General features: G+C 43.0%; 1 long non-coding RNA gene across 1 annotated transcript; it reads left to right on the top strand.

Moving 5' to 3' along the window:
* The first annotated feature begins 1283 nt into the window (after positions 1-1283).
* Positions 1284-17561, top strand: LOC142757072 (uncharacterized). The gene is made up of 2 exons (XR_012883028.1): positions 1284-1802; positions 15896-17561. It is a non-coding gene; the product is annotated as an uncharacterized LOC142757072 (long non-coding RNA).
* The last annotated feature ends 3597 nt before the right edge of the window (positions 17562-21158 follow it).

Below are 21158 nucleotides of genomic sequence, written 5' to 3'. Positions count from 1 at the left end.
ATCGTACATAACTGATGCTAGGAGCCCGGCTCCCTGCACTTTGTTCGGTCCGGGACTTGCGGCCAAACTACATTCCGTCCATTACGGACGTAACATGCTCGTGTGAACCCAGCCTATAGGTAACATGTTATTTATGCCGCATAGTGAACGGTGTAAATGTATAACGTGAAAAACAATGCTGGAATAGCCGTTTATTTTCAATTCTTTCCTAAAATAAAAAGTTAATAAAAGTTAATCAATATATTATATGCACCCAAAAATGATGCAATTGAAAAACACATCTCGTCCCGCAAAAAACAACCCCTTAGGCCTTATTTACACGAACGTGTGCCATCAGTGTTTGGTGCGTGTCTGCGTTATTTCTGCCTTCTCCTCCTCCTCCCATTGAAATCAATGGGTGGCATTTTCGGGCCGTTTTTGACGAGTTTTGCGGCGCGGTTTCTACGTCAAAAAACTCTGTGTGAACATAGCCAAGGGACATGCCACGTGCCTTATGTCACATGGTTTTGACGTCCGCAAAATGAAATGAAGTCGTGGTTTTCTTTTTCTCATCACTTCTTGAGCAACTGTTGCGTGAATCACGGACAGCACACAGATGTGCTTCCGTGTGCTGTCCGTGATTTTCATGCACCCATTGACTTCAATGGGTGCGTGATGTGCAAAAAACGCTCAAGTATAGGACATGCAGTGAGTTTCATGCAGCGGACACACGCTGCGTGAAAAACACTGAATGTCTGAATGGCCCCATTGTCCGTGCGACGTGCGTGATTTTCACACGCGTGTATCACGGACATGAAAAACTCTCATGTAAATAAGGCCTAATACAGCTATGTCGACGGAATAAAAAAAAAAGTTAGGACTACATTTTCCTCTCCCTGCACGACGATTTTCGCCCGCGGCCATAAAACGCCGCGAAATACGCTTTCTCTGCCTCCCAATGTCAATGGGAGGTCAGAAGCGTAAACGCTCGAAGATAGGGCATGTCCCTCCTTTCTCCCGCGAGACGGTCTTACCGCTCGCGGGAAAAAGACGCCACCTCCTCCTCCTCCCATTGAAATCAATGGGTGGCATTTTCGGGCCGTTTTTGACGAGTTTTGCGGCGCGGTTTCTACGTAAAAAAACTTGTCAAAAAACTCTGTGTGAACATAGCCAAGGGACATGCCCTATCTTCGGGCGTTTACGCCTGACCTCCCATTGACATCAATGGAAGGCAGAGAAAGCGTATTACGCGGCACTCAATGGCCGCTGGCGAAAAACGCAGCGAAAATTGGCGTGCAGGGAGAGGAAAATTTTGAGGCAGAATTTGCGACTGCAAAAAACTGCGTGTGAACCCAATTTTCTTAGGAAAACTGTACCCAGAATAAAGGCAGGACTATAGTGACGTCTTTGCCTTTCCAGCCAGCGGCTTCTCCAGACTGCAAGGCACCTGTACTACGCCACCTTTATGTCACTCGCTGCAACAAGTCACTTGGTTTCCATAGTGACAACCAGTACTGTCCTCACCCCCGCCTGAAGCGATGCCGCGCCCGGTCAGTCACTGCTTCCTGTCACATGACGGATCCCTGTGTACGTCCTTACTGCTCGACCACCGCCCTGTGAGGCACCTGCACAGTACAGCATGGAGACTCGGCAGCATAAGGAAGGCGGTCAGGGGACGATGCCCGCAGACCTGGCAGAGCGGAGGAGGGAAGCACAGGGCTGCCTGCTGACTCTGTCTCGTCACTCTTACTGGTTTGATATATGGATCTTTTTCCTGTTTGACCTGGTCCTTTTGGCGTTCATCTTCCTGCTGCCGTGAATCGGTGAGTGTCTGGTCAGCCCGTGTGTCTTCTCCAATCACCAGAGGGCTGTTGTCCGACACTGTAATGGCCTGTGTTCTGCGCCATTCGTACAGGCTGCCATAAACAGCAGCTTTATTCTGATGGCACCAATTACAGCAGGTACCTCATAATACCGCTATTAGTCAGAATGGATAGTCACTAGGCCGCAGATCTGGACTAGGTGTGACCCTTCATTGTTGCTGTAGGGAAATGTGGGTCACCCTGGTGATGCCAGCTCATGGCAGGTAGTCCTGCAGCAATCGGCTGGGCTATGGCTGACTTGATGGCACCAAGTTTGTGTGCATACTTTTTGTTCTTTGATGCCTTTGTGCTCCGTACACAAGTGTTCGTGTAAGGCCTCATGCACACCACCGTAGCCATGTGCACAGCCGTGATTTTCGGGGCGGCCGGCAGCAGACTGTTTGCCGCGAGCCGCCCGCAAATCGCGGGCCTTGCACATGGCCGCGTGCATTATTTTCAATGAGCCCGGACCGCAGAACACGTCCGTAATCCGTTCTTTCTGCGGTGCGGGCTCCCGGGCCATGCATGGACCGTAAAAACTATGGTCGTGTCCATGGCCCCATAGAAATGAATGGGGCCACAATTTTCCCGTGGATTTTCGGGGGAATTGTGGCCGCAAAAGCACGTTCGTGTGCATGGGGCCTAAGTAGTTTGATTCGGAAGGATCCAGATGACCAGTTAAGTTAATACCATTTGACTGGAGGACAATGTTGATCTTTAGTGGTATTAAAGGGAAATTGTTAGCAGATTTGACCTGTCGAAACGGCTTACAGCGCTATATACAGGGTGGGAGAGCAGTGTACAATATCTGTGTTGTTGATGTCCCAAGCATTGCACTGTACACTGCCAGCCCTCTCCTCTGAGTGACGGATCTAACATCCAATCAGGAGACCGCTACAGCCGTCACTGAAAGCAGAGAGTGGTACTTGTGATCGCAGCGCTGGGCAGGACAGGTATGGTTCCACTACTCTCCCCACATATATATATATATATCTCCTACTCACCATATATATATATATATATATATCCTACTCACCATATATATATATATATATCCTACTCACCATATATATATATATATATATATATATATATCCTACTCACCATATATATATATATATATATATATATATATCCTACTCACCATATATATATATATATATATATATATATATATATATATCCTACTCACCATATATATATATATATATATCCTACTCACCCTATATATATATATATATATATATCCTACTCACCCTATATATATATATATCCTACTCGCCCTATATATATATCTCCTACTCACTATATATATATATATATATATATATATATATATATATATATATATATATATATATATATATATATACACATACACATAGTACTGTCGGCAGTTTTGAGAGCTGAAAACTGCTGTTAGGTTCCCTTTAACCCCTTAATGACATGCAATGTACGTGGCAGCCGTTAAAGAGGCTCTGTCAGCACATTATAAGTGGCCTATATTGTACATGATGTGATCGGCGCTGTAATATAGATTACAGCAGTGTTTTTATTTAGAAAAACGATCATTTTTGACGGAGTTATGACCTATTTTAGCTTTATGCTAAGGAGTTTCTCAATGGACAACTGGGCGTGTTTTACTTTTTGGCCAAGTGGACGTTGCACAGGAGTGCATGACGCTGACCAATCAGTGACCAATAAGCGTCATACACTTCTCTCCATTCATTTACACAGCACATAGCGATATAGCTATATCTCTATGTGCAGCCACATAAACACACTATAACATTACTGCAGTGTCCTGACAATGAATATACATTACCTCCAGCCAGGACGTGATGTGTATTCAGAATCCTGACCACTTCTCTGCACGTCTCTGTGATTTACAGCACAGCGAGATCTCGCTGTAAATGACAGCTTACAGCGTAATCTCGCGAGACTACACCTGCTATGCTGTAAATCACAGACGTGTCAGGATCCTGAATACACATCCCGTCCTGGCTGGAGGTCATGTATATTCATTGAATAAGTAATCAAAAAGTCACATGTACCAAAAAAAACTACAGCTCATTCTGCAATAAACAAGCCCTCGCACCGCTCAATCGACGGAAAAATAAAACCGTTATGGCTGTCAGAATGTGGCTAAACGATAAAAAATATATATGTAAACAAAAACGTATCAATCCGTACAATCAATTTAACTTCGTTTTTACCGCACGATGAACGCAGTAAAAACAATGGCGGAATCGCTGTATTTTGCCCGTTTCACACCACAATTTTTTCTTCAGTTTCCCAGTCTATTATATGATACTTTAAATGGTGCCATGAAAAATTACAACTCGTCCCGCACAAATAAGCCCTCATATAGTGGTCGACGAAAAAATAAGTTTGGGCTTTTAGAAGACAAAAATGAAAAACCGACAATTGGCTGCGTCATTAAGAGGTTAAGCATATTGGTGGATGTGGCAGCACTGCCCTCACGTGGTTTCTGTAGAATATGCAGATACCGGGGAGTAGAGAATGAGCTTTGTCGAGACCTAGTGAGGCAAATAATGGTATCACCTTGATGAGTCACACAAAGCTGCTGCCATCTCTATTCACGTAGGTGACGGTAACTGATATGAAGATCCCACAGGTTGTAAATCCATCCTGTCCGATTGTATTCACGCATGAGATCGTCATCAGGTAACAAACCTCTTGTGTCTCGGGCCCGTTTAACACGTTAGTGACGGCCAATACAACTTTGGGCTTTATTCCGATGCATACGCTTTTTTACGGCACTGCATCAGAATAAATGAACAGCGTCGAGGGGGGCAGATCTCCCTGCTTTCCGCTACCGGAAGTATCTGAGGGCTGGGGCATCCCTGCTTGAGCGGGCGAGAACGATATCCGTATCGATCTCGCCTGTTTAACCCCTCCGATGCGGCGCTCAATAGCGAGCGCAGCATATGAGTGGTTTTGGAGATGGGGAGGGAGCTCCCTCTCTCACCCCACCGGCACCCGGCGTGTGATCACAGGGTACCGGTGTCTTGTATGGCAGCCAGAGGATTAGTAATAAATAAGCGAGAAAAAAAAATAAAAACACCCTTTTTTCTTCTTACAAACTGCTTTATTATTATTTAAAAAAAAAAAAAGTTCCAGCTACTTGGTAACACCGCGTCCATAACGACCCCAACGATAAAGTTATTATATTATTTAACCTGCTCGGCGAACGTCGTAAAAATAAATAAAAAAAACAATGGAAAAATTCCTGTTTTGTGTGAATCCTTGTGAATCCTGCCTTAAAAAAATGTGCTAAAAAGTGATCAAAAAGTCGCATGTGCTCCAAAATGGTACCAATAAAAACGACAAGTCGTCGTTCAAAAAAAATGCCCTCATACAACTGCATCGACTGAAAAATAAAAAAGTTATGGCTCTTCAAATATGGAGACACAAAAACAAATAATTTTTTATAAAAAGTGTTTTACTGTGTAAAAGTAGTAAAACATAAGAAAACGATCAATTTGGTATCGCCACAATCGTAATGACCCACTGAATAAAGTTATTGGGTTATTTATACCACACGGTAAACGGCGTAAATTTAAGACGCTAAAAAGTGTGTTGAAAAAGCCCCCCAAAAAAGTTAATCAATAAATTATATGTACCCCAAAATTGTCCTTATACAGCTATGTCGACACAAAAATAAAAAAAGTTATAGCTCCTTGAATAAGACAATGGAAAAACGTAAAAAATAACTTGGTCATTAAAGGGAATGTGTCGCCAATTAAACCGTTACTTATTTCTATTATATTTTTTAAGATTTTTGCTATATTTTTTTTTTTTTCTTCCACATGGAAAGTATTACAAATTTAACCCTTTAACGCTCCATGACCTACTATTAGGTCATGCTAACTGTAGCGTTCGCGCTCAGTGACCTAATAGTAGGTCATGGAGTAAACACGGCGCCGTTCGCGCGGCGCGCGTTCATGAGCTGTGATAGCTGCTGTTTCCGACAGCAGACTATCACTGCTCAATGTGCCGGGACCGATCGCGGAGCTCCCCCGCCGATTAACCCCTCAGAAGCCGCGTTCAATAGCGATCGCGGCTTCTTAGGGGTTAATCCGCCATCGCCGGCCTGCTACACGATAGCGGCCGGCGATGGTGACTATGGCAACCGGACACCAAACAATGGCGTCCGGCTATGCCATAGACGGAAGCCTAGTGGGTCCTGACAACGTCAGGACCCACTATGCTTGCTGTCAGTGAGTAGCTGACAGTTCTAATACACTGCACTACGCATGTAGTGCAGTGTATTAGAATAGCGATCAGGGCCTCCTGCCCTCAAGTCCCCTAGTGGGACAAAGTAATAAAGTAAAAAAAAAGTTAAAAAAAGATGTGTAAAAATAAGAAAATAAAAGTTTTAAAAGTAGTAAAAGTCCCACTTTTTCCCTTATCAGTCATTTATAATTAATTTAAATATATAAACAAACAAATAAACTATACATAATTGGTATCGCCGCGTCCGTAACGGCCTGAACTACAAAATTATTTTGTTATTTATCCCGCACGGTGAACGCCGTAAAAAAATATATTAATAAACCGTACCACAATCACAATTGTTTGGTCACTTCACCTCCCAAAAAATGGAATAAAAAGAGATCAAAAAGTCGCATGTACCGAAAAATGGTACTGATCGAAACGACAGTTCGTTACGCAAAAAATAAGTCCTCGCACAGCTTTATTGATTGAAAAATAAAAACGTTCTGGCTCTTAGAATAAGGCAACACAAAAAGTGAATGATTGTTTACAAAACGTATTTTATTGTGCAAACGCCATAAGACATAAAAAAAAACTATAAACATCTGGTATCGCCGTGATCGTATCGCCACGCAGAATAAAGTGAATATATTATTTATAGCGCACGGTGAACGATGTAAAAAAAAAAAGTATACAAAAACAATAGTAGAATTGCTGTTTCTTAGTCACCACGCCACCTAAAAATGGAATAAAAACTGATCAAAAAGCCGCATGCACCCCAAGAAAACTACAATGGATTCCTCAAGGTCTCTAGTTTCCAAATTGGGGTCACTTTTGGGGGGTTTCCACTGTTTTGGCACCACAAGACCTCTTCAAACCGGACATGGTGCCTAATAAAAAAGAGGCCTCAAAATCCACTAGGTGCTCCTTTGCTTCTGAGGCCGGTGCGTCAGTCCATTACCGCACTAGGGCCACATGTGGGATATTTCTCAAAACTGCAGAATCTGGCCAATAAGTATTAAGTTGCGTTTCTCTGATAAATCATTTTGTGTTATAAAAAAAATGGTATAAAAAGAGTAAATTTCACCTCTACTTTGCTCTAAATTTCTGTGAAACACCTAAAGGGTTCATAAACTTTCTAAATGCTGTTGTGAATACTTTGAGGGGTCTAGTTTCTAAAATGGGGTGTTTGATAGGGGTTTCTAATATATGGGCCCCTCAAAGCAACTTCAGAAATGAACTGGAACCTAAAAAAATAAATAAATGAGGCAATACTTCGCTTCTTACATTATACTGATAATGAGCCGTGCCCACCCCGAGATTACCCCAGTTTTGACCGTTTGTATAAACGGAGACCCCTATTAGACCGTTTCAGTGCCCGGTTTTCCCAAGCATACACCCCCGAGAAGTGTTTTTCTATTGATGAGTCCCTGGTACATTTTAAAGGGAGGGTTCAATTCCGCCAGTACCTGCCGGGTAAGAGGGCAAGGTATGGCATGAAGATGTATAAGCTGCGAGAGTGCATCAGGGTATACCTACAGATTTAGGATATATGAAGGAAAGGCCACCCCCAAACCAGACTGCATCCTGGACTACAATAGGTACATGGGAGGGATGGATTTGTCAAATCAAGTCCTGAAGCCCTACAGCGCCATGCGGTGTGGTATAAGAAGCTGGCCGGGCACATCATACAGATGGCTTTGTACAATGCGTACGTGCTACGTCGATGTGCAGGCCAGAGGGGAACTTTCCTGGAATTTCAAGATCTAATCTTTAGGGACCAGGAAGGGGGGGCACCCAGTACTTCTGGAAGCGAGGCCACACGCATCGTACCAGGGCAACACTTTCCAGGAGAAGTTCCCCAAACCGGTGGAAAGGGAAAGAGTCAAAAGAGGTGCAGAGTCTGCTATAAGAGGGGGATAAGGAAGAACACAATATACCAATGTGACATGTGTCCCGAAAAACCAGGGCTCTGTATGAAAGATTGTTTTAAAATGTATCATACATCCCTTGATTTTTAATTTACCCTGATGCACTCCGCACAGCTTACCCCCCTCATCTTTCCCTTCTGAGCCCTGCCGTATGCCCAGGCAGCTGATAACAGCCACATGTAGGGTATTGCCGTACCCAGGAGAACCCACATTACAATTTAAGGGGTGTATATCTCCGGTGGCGCATGCTGGGCACACTATATTGGACACTGAAATGGCATATATATATATAAAATTGCAAATCTCACACTGCACCATCTGCTGCGCATTATCTTTTACACAGTACCTGTGGGGTCAAAATGCTCACTACACCTCTAGATGAATGTCTTAAGGGGTGTAGTTTTTAAAATGGGGTCACTTCTCGGGGGTTTCAACTGTACTGGTACCTCAGGGGCTTCTGCATACATGACTTAGCACCAGAAAAGCTCCAGTAGGCCAAATGGTGGTCCTTTTCTTCTGAGCCCTCCCATGGGCCCAAACGGCAGTTTATCACCACAAATGGGGTATTGCCGCACTAAGGACAAATTGGGCAACAAAATGGGGTATGTTGTTCCCTGTGAAAATAAGAAATTTTTATCAAAAATGACATCTTATTGGAAAAAATATCATTTTTTTCATTTCACAGCCCAATTCAAATAGGTGCTGTGAAAAAACTGTGTGGTCAAAATGATAACAAAAACCATAAATGAATTCCTTGAGGGGTGTAGTTTCCAAAATGGGGTCACTTCTGGTGGGTTTCCATTGCTTTGATACCTCTGAGGCTCTGCAAATGCGACATGGCACCCGAAAACCAATCCAGCAAAATCTGGACTCCAACAAACACATAGCGCTCCTTTCCGTCTGAGCCCTCCCATGGGCCCAAACGGCAGTTTATCACCACAAATGGGGTATTGCCGCACTAAGGACAAATTGGGCAACAAAATGGGGTATGTTGTTCCCTGTGAAAATAAGAAATTTTTATCAAAAATGACATCTTATTGGAAAAAATATCATTTTTTTCATTTCACAGCCCAATTCAAATAGGTGCTGTGAAAAAACTGTGTGGTCAAAATGATAACAAAAACCATAAATGAATTCCTTGAGGGGTGTAGTTTCCAAAATGGGGTCACTTCTGGTGGGTTTCCATTGTTTTGATACCTCAACACCTCTTCAAACCTGGCATGCTGCCTAAAATATATTCTAATAAAAAAGAGGCCTCAAAATGCACTAGGTGCTTCTTTGCTTCTAGGGCTTGTGTTTTAGTCCACGAGCGCAGTAGAGCCACATGTGGGACATTTCTAAAAACTGCAGAATCTGGACAATACATATTTAGTAGTATTTCTCTGGTAAAACCTTCTCTATTACTAAAAAAAAATTGAATAAAATTGAAATTCAGCAGAAAAAATGAAATTTGCAAATTTCATTTCCACTTTGCTTTAATTCCTGTGAAATGCCTGAAGGGTTAAAAAACTTTCTATATGCTGTTTTGAATACTTTGAGGGGTCTAGTTTTTAAAATGGGGTGTTTTATGGGGGTTTCTAATACATAGGCCCCTCAAATCCACTTCAGAACTGAACTGGCACCTTCAAAAAAAGGCTTTTGAAATTTTCTTAAGAATTTGAGAAATTGCTGTTTATGTTCTAAGTCTTGTAACGTCCAAGAAAAATAAAATAATGTTCAAAAAACGATGCCAATCTAAAGTAGACATATGGGAAATGTGAACTAGTAACTATTTTGGGTGGTATAACCGTCTGTTTTTCAAGCAGATGCATTTAAATTCTGAAAAATGCTATTTTTTGTAAATTTTCTCTAAATTTTGCAATTTTTCACAAATAAAGACTGAATATATCGACCAAATTTTACCACAAACATGAAGCCCAATGTGTCACGAGAAAACAATCTCAGAATCGCTTGGATAGGTTTAAGCATTCCGACGTTATTACCACATAAAGTGAAATATGTCAGATTTGAAAAATGGGCTCTGAGCCTTAAGGCCCAAACTAGGCTGCGTCCTTAAGGGGTTAAATAATAATTTGACATGTTTTCCTATGTTGGCCACCAGAGGGAGCACTTCCCAGAATTACAACAAGGTGAATAAGGCAAAGCAACCTGACTCACAGCTGCCGTAAATGTGGGAGGGAATCTCACCCCCCCCTCCCACAAGCCAGGAAAAGGGGTCTTCAAATTGCTAAGCCGTGTCCGGCTGCCATTTTGGGAGGGTATGTTCACACGCTTACTAAACAACGGGAAAACATCTCCTGATTTTCAGCCATCTTTTAATCAAACTCGCGTTTTTTACGGACGTTTTTGGAGCTGTTTTTCTGGAGTCATGTGCTTTTTTACACGCGTTTTTAAAAAACGCATTGTGTAAATAAAGAAATGTTGAGTCCATTCCTTTCACCACACACACTCTGCTCTGCTACACACTGCCACACACACTCAGCACTGCTACACACTGGCACACACACTCGGCTCTGCTGCACACACACACACACACACACACACACACACACACACACTCGGCTCTGCTGCACACACACACACACACTCGGCTCTGCTGCGCACACACACACACACACTCGGCTCTGCTGCACACACACACACACACACACACACTCGGCTCTGCTGCACACACACACACACACACACACTCTCTGCTCTGCTGCACACACACACACACACACACACACACACACACACACACACTCTCGGCTCTGCTGCACACAGAAACACACACACACACACACACATTGGCTGTGGAAACAACGGCTGTGTGAATGGCCACATTGAATTATATAGGTCCGTGGGACGGCCGTCACGCGTACATTTAAAACTTTCGTGTGAATAAGGCGTAAACGCTGTGGAATTTCTGCAATCGAATCGTGTGTGGAAATTCCGCATCATTTACAGTAGCAGCAAAATCTCATGCCCACGCTGCGGGGAAAAAAAAAACCTGCGTAAAAGTTAATAAATTGACCTGCAGTTTGGAATTTAATTCCGCAGCATGTCAATTTATGCTGTGTTTTCGTTGATTTTCTGTTGTGGGTTTGCCCATCGAATTAAATGGGGATGCAAAACCCGCAACAGAAAATCAACGAAAACGCAGCATAAATTTAAATGCTGCGGAATTAAACTCTGCACTGCAGGTCAATTTATTAACTTTTACGCTGTGTTTTTTTTTTTGGGCGTTGCGCATTAGGAACGTGAAAAATAGGACATGTCCTTTTTTCTCACAGACCCTTCACACTGTCCGTTGAAACACCGGCCGTGTGAACGGCCACATTGAATTGTATAGGTCCGTGTGACGGCCATTGTTTCAACGGACCGTGTGAAGGGTCTGTGAGAAAAAAGAACATGTCCTATTTTTCACGTCCCTAATGCGCAACGCCCAAGTTCACACGGGGTGGATACACTGCGTAATAGCATGAAGTATATCCGCCCTGTGCGCCGCAGGGAATTCCGGGCGAAAAAGCGCACCAAACTGTGGTGTAGTTTTTCGCCTGGAATGTCCGCTGCAAAAACTGCAGCGCTTAGAATGCATGCTAGCAGGCCGGCCTCCTGGGATGACGTCTGACAGCCAATCACAGGCTGCAGCGGTGGTCACATGGGATGAAGCGTCATCCCAGGAGGATGAAACACAGAAAACAAAAAATATTAAACTTACCTAGGAGTCTGAGTCCCGTTTTTTTGTGGCGCGATCGCTGCGAACCCATCGCAAAAAATGGAACAACTGCTATTTGATACGGGAATTACATCCCAATTGAATTGAATGGGGAATTCCCGCAACATATAAGCAGCGTTTTTCGTAAAGACCGTTGACATGCTGCGGAATAAAATTCTGCACCACAGGTCAATTTCTAAGCGCTTTTTCTGCTTAGTATTTACGCAGCGTGTGGATGAGATTTGTTTTACTTCATCCACTTTGCTGCTACTGTATTTGCTGCTGATTTTACGCAACAAATTCCGTTGCGAAAAATCCTGCAGTATTTCCGCAACGTGTGAACTGGCCCTTAGGGTTCTTTTATTTCTTTCCCTATTTGTGCCAAATTTTCTTTGAGGCTCAAAAAAAGTCAAAATATACTGGGGAATGGGTATCAATCGTGGCATTATATGTAGTCCAGAAATAAATGCCACAAATTGTACCAAACTCATCAAAAAGTGCACATGGCATAGTATATTTGTTACAGTTCGCTATGGACACATTTCACTTCCTTACCAATTTAGGACTTCTCACTGTAGGCAAAAGAAGTGTTAAAAGCTCTTAATAAATTTGCTCGCGCCATGCACTTCATTATTTTAGCGCCATTTGTCACCAAATTTGGGTGCATTTTTCATTTGGTTATGTCACCTTTAGAACTCAACAGTCCAAAAAAGGCAATTACGCTTTAGAAAGAAGAAGCAAAAATGTCTACAAATTTGGAAGGGTTAAAGGCTTTGTAAACCTTTTAAAGATAATTTTTTTAAAATGTTTTATGTGACTTTAAACAACTTTTAAATCGCTTTTTACAATAAAGCTTCCATGTATCCTGTATACATAGAAGCCGTATCGTTTTAGTCAAAGCCGCTGCTGTCGGTTCAGCTGAGCTGACGGCTCCTCTAAAAGCTGGTTCATGCACCTCCTGTGTGTTAGAGACACGCAGGACCAGCTTTCAGCTGAGCTGTCAGTTTAGCCGGACTGGCGGACGCTACTCAGACTTAGAAGCTTATTAAAAAAAATATTTTACTTTTTAAAATACAGTCAGTTTAACCCCTTAAGGACACAGCCTGTTTTGGCCTTCAGGACACAGCCTATTTTTTCAAATCTGACATGTGTCACTTTATGTGGTAATAACTCCGGAATGCTTTTACCTATCCAAGCGATTCTGAGATTGTTTTCTCGTGACATATTGTACTCTATGTTAGTGAAAAAATTTGGTCGATAAATTCAATATTTATTTGTGAAAAACTTCAAATTTTAGCAAAAATGTGCAAAAATTAGCATTTTTCTAAATTTAAATGTATTTGCTTGTGAAACACATAGTAATACCACACAAAATAGTTACTAGTTACCATTTCCTATATGTCTACTTTATGTTTGCATCATTTTTTTTCACGTACTTTTATTTTTCTAGGACGTTACGAGGCTTAGAAATTTAGCAGCAATTTCTCATATTTTCAATAAAATTTCAAAAGGCTATTTTTTCAGGGACCAGTTCAGTTCTGAAGTGGCTTTGAGGGCCTTATATATTAGAAAGTCCCCATAAATCACCCCATTTTGAAAACTGTACCCCTCAAGGTATTCAAAACCACATTCAGAAAATATTTTAACCCTTTAGGCGTTTCACAGGAATTAAGGCAAAGTAGAGGTGAAATTTGCAAATTTCATTTTTTTTGCCGAAATTCATTTGTAATAAAAAAAAATCTGTAACACAGAAGGTTTTACCAGGGAAACGCAACTCAATATTTATTGCCCAGATTCTGCAGATTTTAGAAATATCCAACATGTGGCCCTAGTGTCCTAATGGACTGAAGCACCGGCCTCAGAAGCAGAGGAGCACCTAGTGGATTTTGGGGCCTCCTTTTCTTAGGAATATATTTTAGGCACCATGTCAGGTTTGAGGAGGTCTTGTGGTACCTAAACAGCCGAAACCCCCCCCCCCCAAAGTGACCCCATTTTGGAAACTACACCCCTCAAGGCATTTTTCTAGGGGTATAGTTAGCATTTTGACCCCACAGTTTTTTTGCAGAATTTAGTGGAATTAGTCTGTGAAGATGAAAATCACCTATTTTTCTGTGGAAACATAGAATTTTTTCATTTTTACAAGGAATAAAGGAGAAAAAGCCGCCCAACATTTAAAGCAATTTCTCCCGATTACGGCAATACCCCATATGTGGTCGTAAACTGATGTTTGGACCCACAGCAGGGCTCAGAAGGGAGGGAGCGCCTTTTGGATTTTGGAAGCAGATTTTGCTGGATTGGTTTTCAGTGCCATGTCGGGTTTGCAACGCCCCGGAGGGACCAAAACAGTGGAAACCCCCCAAAAGTCACCCTATTTTGGAATCTACACCCCTCAAGGAATTTTTCTAGGGGTATAGTGAGCATTTTGGCCCCTCAGGATGTTTTTTAGAGCTAGGGTGACCAAAAAACAGCGATTTTGGCGCTTTAAATTCTTTATTTATTACAGCGTTCACCGTGCTCAATAAATTACGTTTTAATTTATTCTGCCGGTCGGTACGATTACGCCGATACCATATGTGTATAGATTTTTTTAAGTTTTGCAGCGTTTGCACAATAAAATGAAGTTTCTATAAAATAATTTATTTTCTGGGACACGCTATTCTGAGCCGTAACTTTTTTATTTTTTCGTCAAAAAAGCTGTGGGAGGTCTTGTTTTTTGCGGGACGGGTTGTAGTTTTTATTGGTACCATTTTGGGGTAAATGCAACTTTTTGATCACTTTTTATTCTATATCTTGGGAGGGGTGGTGACCAAAAAATAGCGATGCTGACAGTTTTCAGTTTATTTTGTTTGTGGCGTTCACCGTGCGGAAAAATTAACATTATAGTTTCATAGATTGGGTCGTTACGAACGCGGCGATACCAAATATGTGTACTTTTTTTTAACGTTTTCATTTTTTCCCTATAATAAATGATTTATTATAGGAAAACAAAACCTTTTATTTTTACACTTTTATAAAACATTTTTATTAACTTTTTTTTACTTTTTACACTTTATATTTTTGTTTATTAACTTTTTTTTTTACTTTTTACACTTTCTTTTTTTGACCTGCAGCTCTGATCGCTGCTAGAATACATTACACTACCTAGGTAGTGTAATGTATTCCAACTGTCAGTGTGACGTCACAGTCACTTTGACAGTTGGTCTACGAGGATCAGCAGAGGCTGATCCTCATAGGCTGACATACATGGCAGACCTGGGGGCCGTTGTCTGGCCCCCGGGTGCCATCACAAGCATCAGAAGCCCCCACGATTGCATGGGGGCTGCTGATGCGCTACAAACCCGCTACATGCGGAGATTGCAATCGAGCCCCGCATGTAACGGGTTAATTGCCGAAATCAGCGGCGATGAGCCGCTGATCGGCAACACTGGAGAGTGTCCGCTGTCGGGGACAGCTGATCTCCAAGTTCCCGATGCACACTGTCGCCGACAGTGTGCATCGGGAACGACACAGTGACTTCCTGTCACTCTGACAGGAAGCCTATCAGGACCAGCCGAAGGTTGGTCCTGATGGGCTTCTGTCCATGGCAGACCCGGAAGCCATTGTTTGGCTTCCGTTTGCCATACTAACTATCGGCAGACCCCGCGATTTCGGACGGGGGTCTGCCGATATGTTAGAAACCCCTAAAATTCGGCGATTGCACCCGATCGCCGAATTTAAGGGGTTAATGCGCCGAAATCAGCGGCAAAGGACCGCTGGCCGGCAAGAGGGGAGTGTCAGCTGTCGGCGACAGCTGACCTCCTGGTTCCCGGTGCACACTGTCGCCGACAGTGTGCACCGGGATTAACTCAGTAACTGTACGTCCTCGTGCGGGAAGTAACTTCCCGCAACGACGTACAGTTACGTCCTGGTGCGGATAGGGGTTAAAAGTTGTTCAAAAACACATAACACATTGATTTATTTAAAAAAAAAAAATTCTCTTTAAAGGTTTACATACGGATTTTCGTGTCTACTTTTTATAGCGCCGGCTTTGGTGATGCACCATGGAGCTGAAAAACTGGCTTAACGGGTGTCACAATAGAGTTTAGATCCAGTTTAGGGCTGAGAAATCTTTCATTTGGATTACTAATATGAAGTCCTGTAGATTTATTCCTAACCGATGGCTTTGCATCTTCATGTTTCTGCAGGACGCTCCGGAACGTTCCAGAGATGAGTTGTCTTCTACTTGCTTGCTGTTCTGAGTAGAGCATGAACTGTCAGAAATGAAGACCCTCGTTTCCAAAAGAATCCCTCAACTGATCGTGTGGGCTTTGGAAAGACGGCTTCTCCAACCAAGCGTTGTTTGTTGCTTTTCTTCCATTTATGAACTATTTCTTTTCTAAAGTTGTATTTTGTAATTTAATTGTCCTAAATCATGGAAAACCTACATTCATAATTCACTATTTCCTTCAAAATATATCCATGCCATCATCCTTTAAATCCAATTGTGTGACTTCAATAGGTGCTGACTGTGTCATTGATGCTGCAGGGAAAATAATCAAGCACCGAGTAGTGGCTCAAGATCCTGGGAAGATCCCAGCAAAGTTGACAACTTTTTACACTTGTCATTCATGCTATGTTCCAACTTGAGCGTAGGGAACTGTGAGCATAGTCCTGAAGCCAAACACCCTACAGACGAGCTGCCAGGACCAAATTGGCACGTACTGTAAATCAGACTGGCACAAGTTAAGAATATATAGTACAAGTGCATCTACTGATGACATTCAGGGAATTTATCAACCGTTCTGCGCCAGTTTTCTGGCAGAGAAAAGTCGCAAATTTGCCCAAAAGTCTTTAGCCTTTTTACAGCACTATCGCCACATTTGCGAAAAGGGGGTGAAGCTTTGCAAAAGGGGACAGGGTCACAGTGGGATTGACAAACTGGCGTAAATAATAGTGGAAAACTACGCCAGCTCCTAGCTGGCATCGACTTTACCCTGTAGGTCCTAGCAAGCCCGTACCTTGCCGCTCCAGTCGGACAACCCCCCGCCCCCATTCCTTTTTGGACGAATAAATAAAAAATGTAAAAACTCATGCTCCCTTCACTGCTCCTCTTCTTCCCTCCAGGTCCCCTCAGCATGACGTGGCTCGTACAAGGTCCTGACGCCGGGCAGATTCAGGACGTTGTATGTGGCGTAGCGCTGCTCGCCGTCAGGACCTTCTATGAGCCGCAGCACGCTGATAGGACCCGGAGGAGAGGTGAGGTGTATGCTTTTTTACTTGTTTTAAAATGTAGCCAGTCGTGCGCTGTGCAATTACCAAAGAAGTTCAAAATGGGAACCTGATGTGTGTGCGTTTTGACTTTTATTGAAGGTCACAGAAAAAAAGACCAAAATTACCTGTTTAAAGGAAAGATGACGTGTAACGGGTCGGATATGCTGCGTAAAAATCATGCGGCGTGTCCGACCAGGAACCCGCAGTACATTCCGTCTGAAAAATCGCACTATATTGTGGTGTCAATAAATGTAAATTTATTAACTTTTTTGCTGCGGTTTGTTTCCGCAGCGCGGGCATGAGATCTCATCCACTTTGCTGCTACCGCAAATGCTGTGGAATTTCTGCACAGAATTCCGTTGCGGAAACTCTGCAGCGTTTATTTAAGGCCGGGTTCCCACGTAGCGTAATCCCATTTAGAAAGTAGGTTACAATATTCTAAATATATTTATCAAAAGATTTCATACTATTGTAAAAGCAAAACGCATCTACCTAAATTGTGTAAGGAAGCTATAATTAAAGAATGACGATATTAATGCTGTACTTTAAGATTCTTATAAAATAACTATTTATGAAAATATAATATTCTGTTATATGGAATGTTTGTGACTTCCTTTATGTTGCTTATATTGTTCCAACATATTCCGCAGAGCTATACAAAACGTACAAACTCTATACAGATACTGCCCTTACTGTCCGATTTAAACCAAGGACTCCAGCGCTGCAAGGCATCCATGCCAACCACTGAGCCATCGTGCTGCTTGTTTATAAATGTTTACTTGTCAGATTTCGGCATTGGCACACTATCTTATTACCGCTCCATGGGGCGTGTTCCATTAAAGCTTTGCTCTGTAATATGGCGTCATACAGCTGGACATGGTGTGCCGGCATAGTATGGAGCCCCAGGGACTCCGCCATATGCCTTAACCTGACCATAGACATACAAATTATTAACAATCCGAAAATGTTACGGTCGTTCATGGTAGACGCTCGAGAAAAATGTGCTGTAATATAAAGATATATTTTCCATGAGAAAAATCATACATGTTATTGGAAAACGCTATAGCTCTTTTTGGATTGAAATGCGCACTCTATCGGGAGAATTTGAAAGCGGATTTCCACCCAAAATATAATGAATTGGCTGGCAAAAGGAGCTGGGTTTATGTTTATTTTCTTTCAATCAAGGGGGAGTTTCTGGTTGTTTTGGGGGCGAATAGTGGATGGGCTTTAAAGCGAATCTGTGGGGTTTTATGCCGCCCAGTCTGAGGGCAGCATAAAATAGTGACGGACACTCTCATTTCAGCAGTCTGTCACTTATTCAGCAATGTTCAGTCATTTAGAAGAGTTTAGATGTTCGCTCAGTTCCCCTTGATCTATAACATTCTGCTTGCACATCAGACTGCATGTTTAACATGGCTGTTCCCTTTACGTAAGAAGACTTTTCTATTAAATAATCAAAACCTTAACGTACAATTTTCATATTGCTACACTGAGCATATTCACAGAGAAAATATGTTCTGAACAAAAGGTGTAGATCCGAATTGAAGCCTAAGGGTATGTTCACACGCAAACGCAAAATACGTCTGAAATTACGGAGCTGTTTTCAGGTGAAAACCGCTCCTGGGGTTTCAGACGTTTTTGCAAGTACTCGCGTTTTTTGCGGCGTCTTTTACGGACATAATTGGAGCTGTTTTTCATTGGAGTCCATGAAAAACTGTTCCAAAAACGTCCCAAGAAGTGACATGCACTTCTTTGACGCGGGCATATTTTTGCGCGCCGTCTTTTGACAGCGACGCGTAAAATTACACCTCGTCTGAACAGAACATCGTAAAAGCAATGGGCAGATGTTTGCAGACGTATTGGAGCCGTCTTTTCAGGCATAATTCCAGGCGGAAAACGCCTGAATTGCGTCTGAAAATAGGTCGTGTGCACATACCCTAAAAGAGCAAAGGCCGACTACATACAAGTTAGGCTCTGTTCACATCTGCGTTGGGGTCCCGTTCTGACGTTCCATCGGAGCTTTCCGTCAGAATGGCACCCTGATCTGACAGTAGTCGACCGCGCTATTGCTTCTGGCAAAACGACTGGTCCGGTACACAACAGAGACAAACGGAAATCATGGGCTCAGTCACCGTTGAAATCAATGGTGATGGAAACGGAAACCTCTGCTTTCCGTCTGTGTCAGTTTGAGTCTGTTAAGGGTCCCGACCTGATGGAAAGCTCCGACGGAACATCAGAATGGGACCCCAACGAAGATGTGAACAGGCCCTAAGTATGCATAGGTATAAACACATCATCCTTAACCCCTTCCCGACATCCGCTGTATATATACGGCGCACACCGGGTGGGGGAATATGGAGCAGGCTCACGGGCTGAGACCGCTCCATAGAGCGAGTGTGTCGGCTGTGCGTTACAGCCGACACTTCCGGGTAACGAGCGCGATTCCGCTTGTTTAACCTGTTGTGGCATTTTAAATTACTAAAAATGGTGAGCGACCCACTGTATTGTCCCAACGGCCCACCCCTGCGGTGAGATTGGCGGGGAGCCATTGGTTGGCACGGCAGCCTGGGGGCCCGACGAAGTCCACCATCTTTGTACTTCTATGAAGCACTGCCTCTGTCAGAAGTGAAAATCCAAAAAATGGCTGTGGAGGGAAGGGGTTAAATTTATTTTTAATGATTTATCCTAAGAGAAGCATAAATAATATCTCTACCTTAAAGGGAACCTGTCACCAGTATTTCACCTATTGAACTTTACATGTCCCTCACTGGTCGCTGCTATCAAAAGTTAATTGCCGTTATCCCATCTCCTGAACTCCTCCTCCGACTGTAAATAACGGTCTGCAAACATTTCGTGATTTTTATCGGAATAATCCGGTGTCCCGTGGTCTGCACACACCAGAAGAGGGCATCAATGCACAAGCGCGGGATTGTGTGTGCTGGGGGTAGGCGAGCTGTCAATCAAAAGTTTGGAGGCGGGGTAAACTCAGGAAGACTTGAATGAAGATATGACTCTTATGCTCATTAGCATACTGTGTGGGAACACTAAAAAACGGAATACTAAAGCTACGGAGCCGACTAAGAAGACAATTATAGGTTATATAGAAATTATTTTTCACCCACTACCACCAGGTATTGCTGTTGTAATAGGTGAAATGCTGTTGACTGGTTCCCTTTAACATCTTCCCGCTGCAGCCAGTTTTGACATCCTGTTACAGCCCTATGTTTCAAATCTGACGTCTCACTTAATGTGGTTATAACTTTGTAGTGCTTTTACTTCTCCAAGTGATTCTGAGATTGTTTTCCTGTGACTCATTTTGCTTTATATTAGTGGTAAAATTTGGTCGATACATTGTGTTTATTTTTGAAAACACCAATATTTAGAGAAAATTGGGAAAAATTGGCATCTTTATAAAATAGTAACTAGTTAAAGGGGTTGTGCCACGAGCTAGTGTAAAAAAAAAAAAAAAATACATTGCCTATGTCCTGACAAGTCTCCACCAACATGTAACATGGTTTTGTGCCCCAGAATAACCTTTTTAGCATTCTTTCTGATCTGTTTTTCTCCTGCTCTTTCCCTCTGAAAGTTCCATGTTGTGGGCAGGTAGGCACAGCATGTCATGTGACCAGAGCTCTAGCTAGAGACTGCAATGTCCATCATGCATTGCAGTCTTTACAGCCTACCCCGCCCCCTCCTGGGTAATCACGGTGTGCCAGTCTCCATCCTCACTGTAAAATAGCGCCTATCTAGCTGTCTGATAGCCTAAGGCTCTATTCACACAACAGGGTCCGAGTGTCAGCCGATAAAAATGGCAGTTTTTCCCAGCCGTTTTGCATCCGTTCCGTGTTTCCGTTTTTAACGGCCGATTTTGACCCGTTTTGCATCCGTTTTTTGCCACACACTGCCCTCTGTAGATACTGCCACAGCCCCCTGTAGTTAGTGCCACACAGCCCCCCTGTAAGCAATGCCACACAGTAGGTAGTGCTACACAGCCCCCTTGTACATAGTCACCCCCCTTCCTTCCTGTAGGGGATGGCTCCTGGAGAAGTCCCTCACTTCACTGTCCATATATGGACAGTGAAGTGATGGACTTTTGCTGGATCGGAATCCCCAGCCACAGCGGTGGGGATTCCGCTTCAGAAGTCCCTGACGTCACTGTCCATATATGGACAGTGAAGTCAGGGACTTCTCCTGGAG

The sequence above is a fragment of the Rhinoderma darwinii genome, chromosome 1 (assembly GCF_050947455.1).
Source record: "Rhinoderma darwinii isolate aRhiDar2 chromosome 1, aRhiDar2.hap1, whole genome shotgun sequence".
NCBI classification, from domain to species: domain Eukaryota; kingdom Metazoa; phylum Chordata; class Amphibia; order Anura; family Rhinodermatidae; genus Rhinoderma; species Rhinoderma darwinii.
Note: the sequence above shows the minus strand (reverse complement) of the source record. Positions and strands in the feature narration are given on the sequence as shown.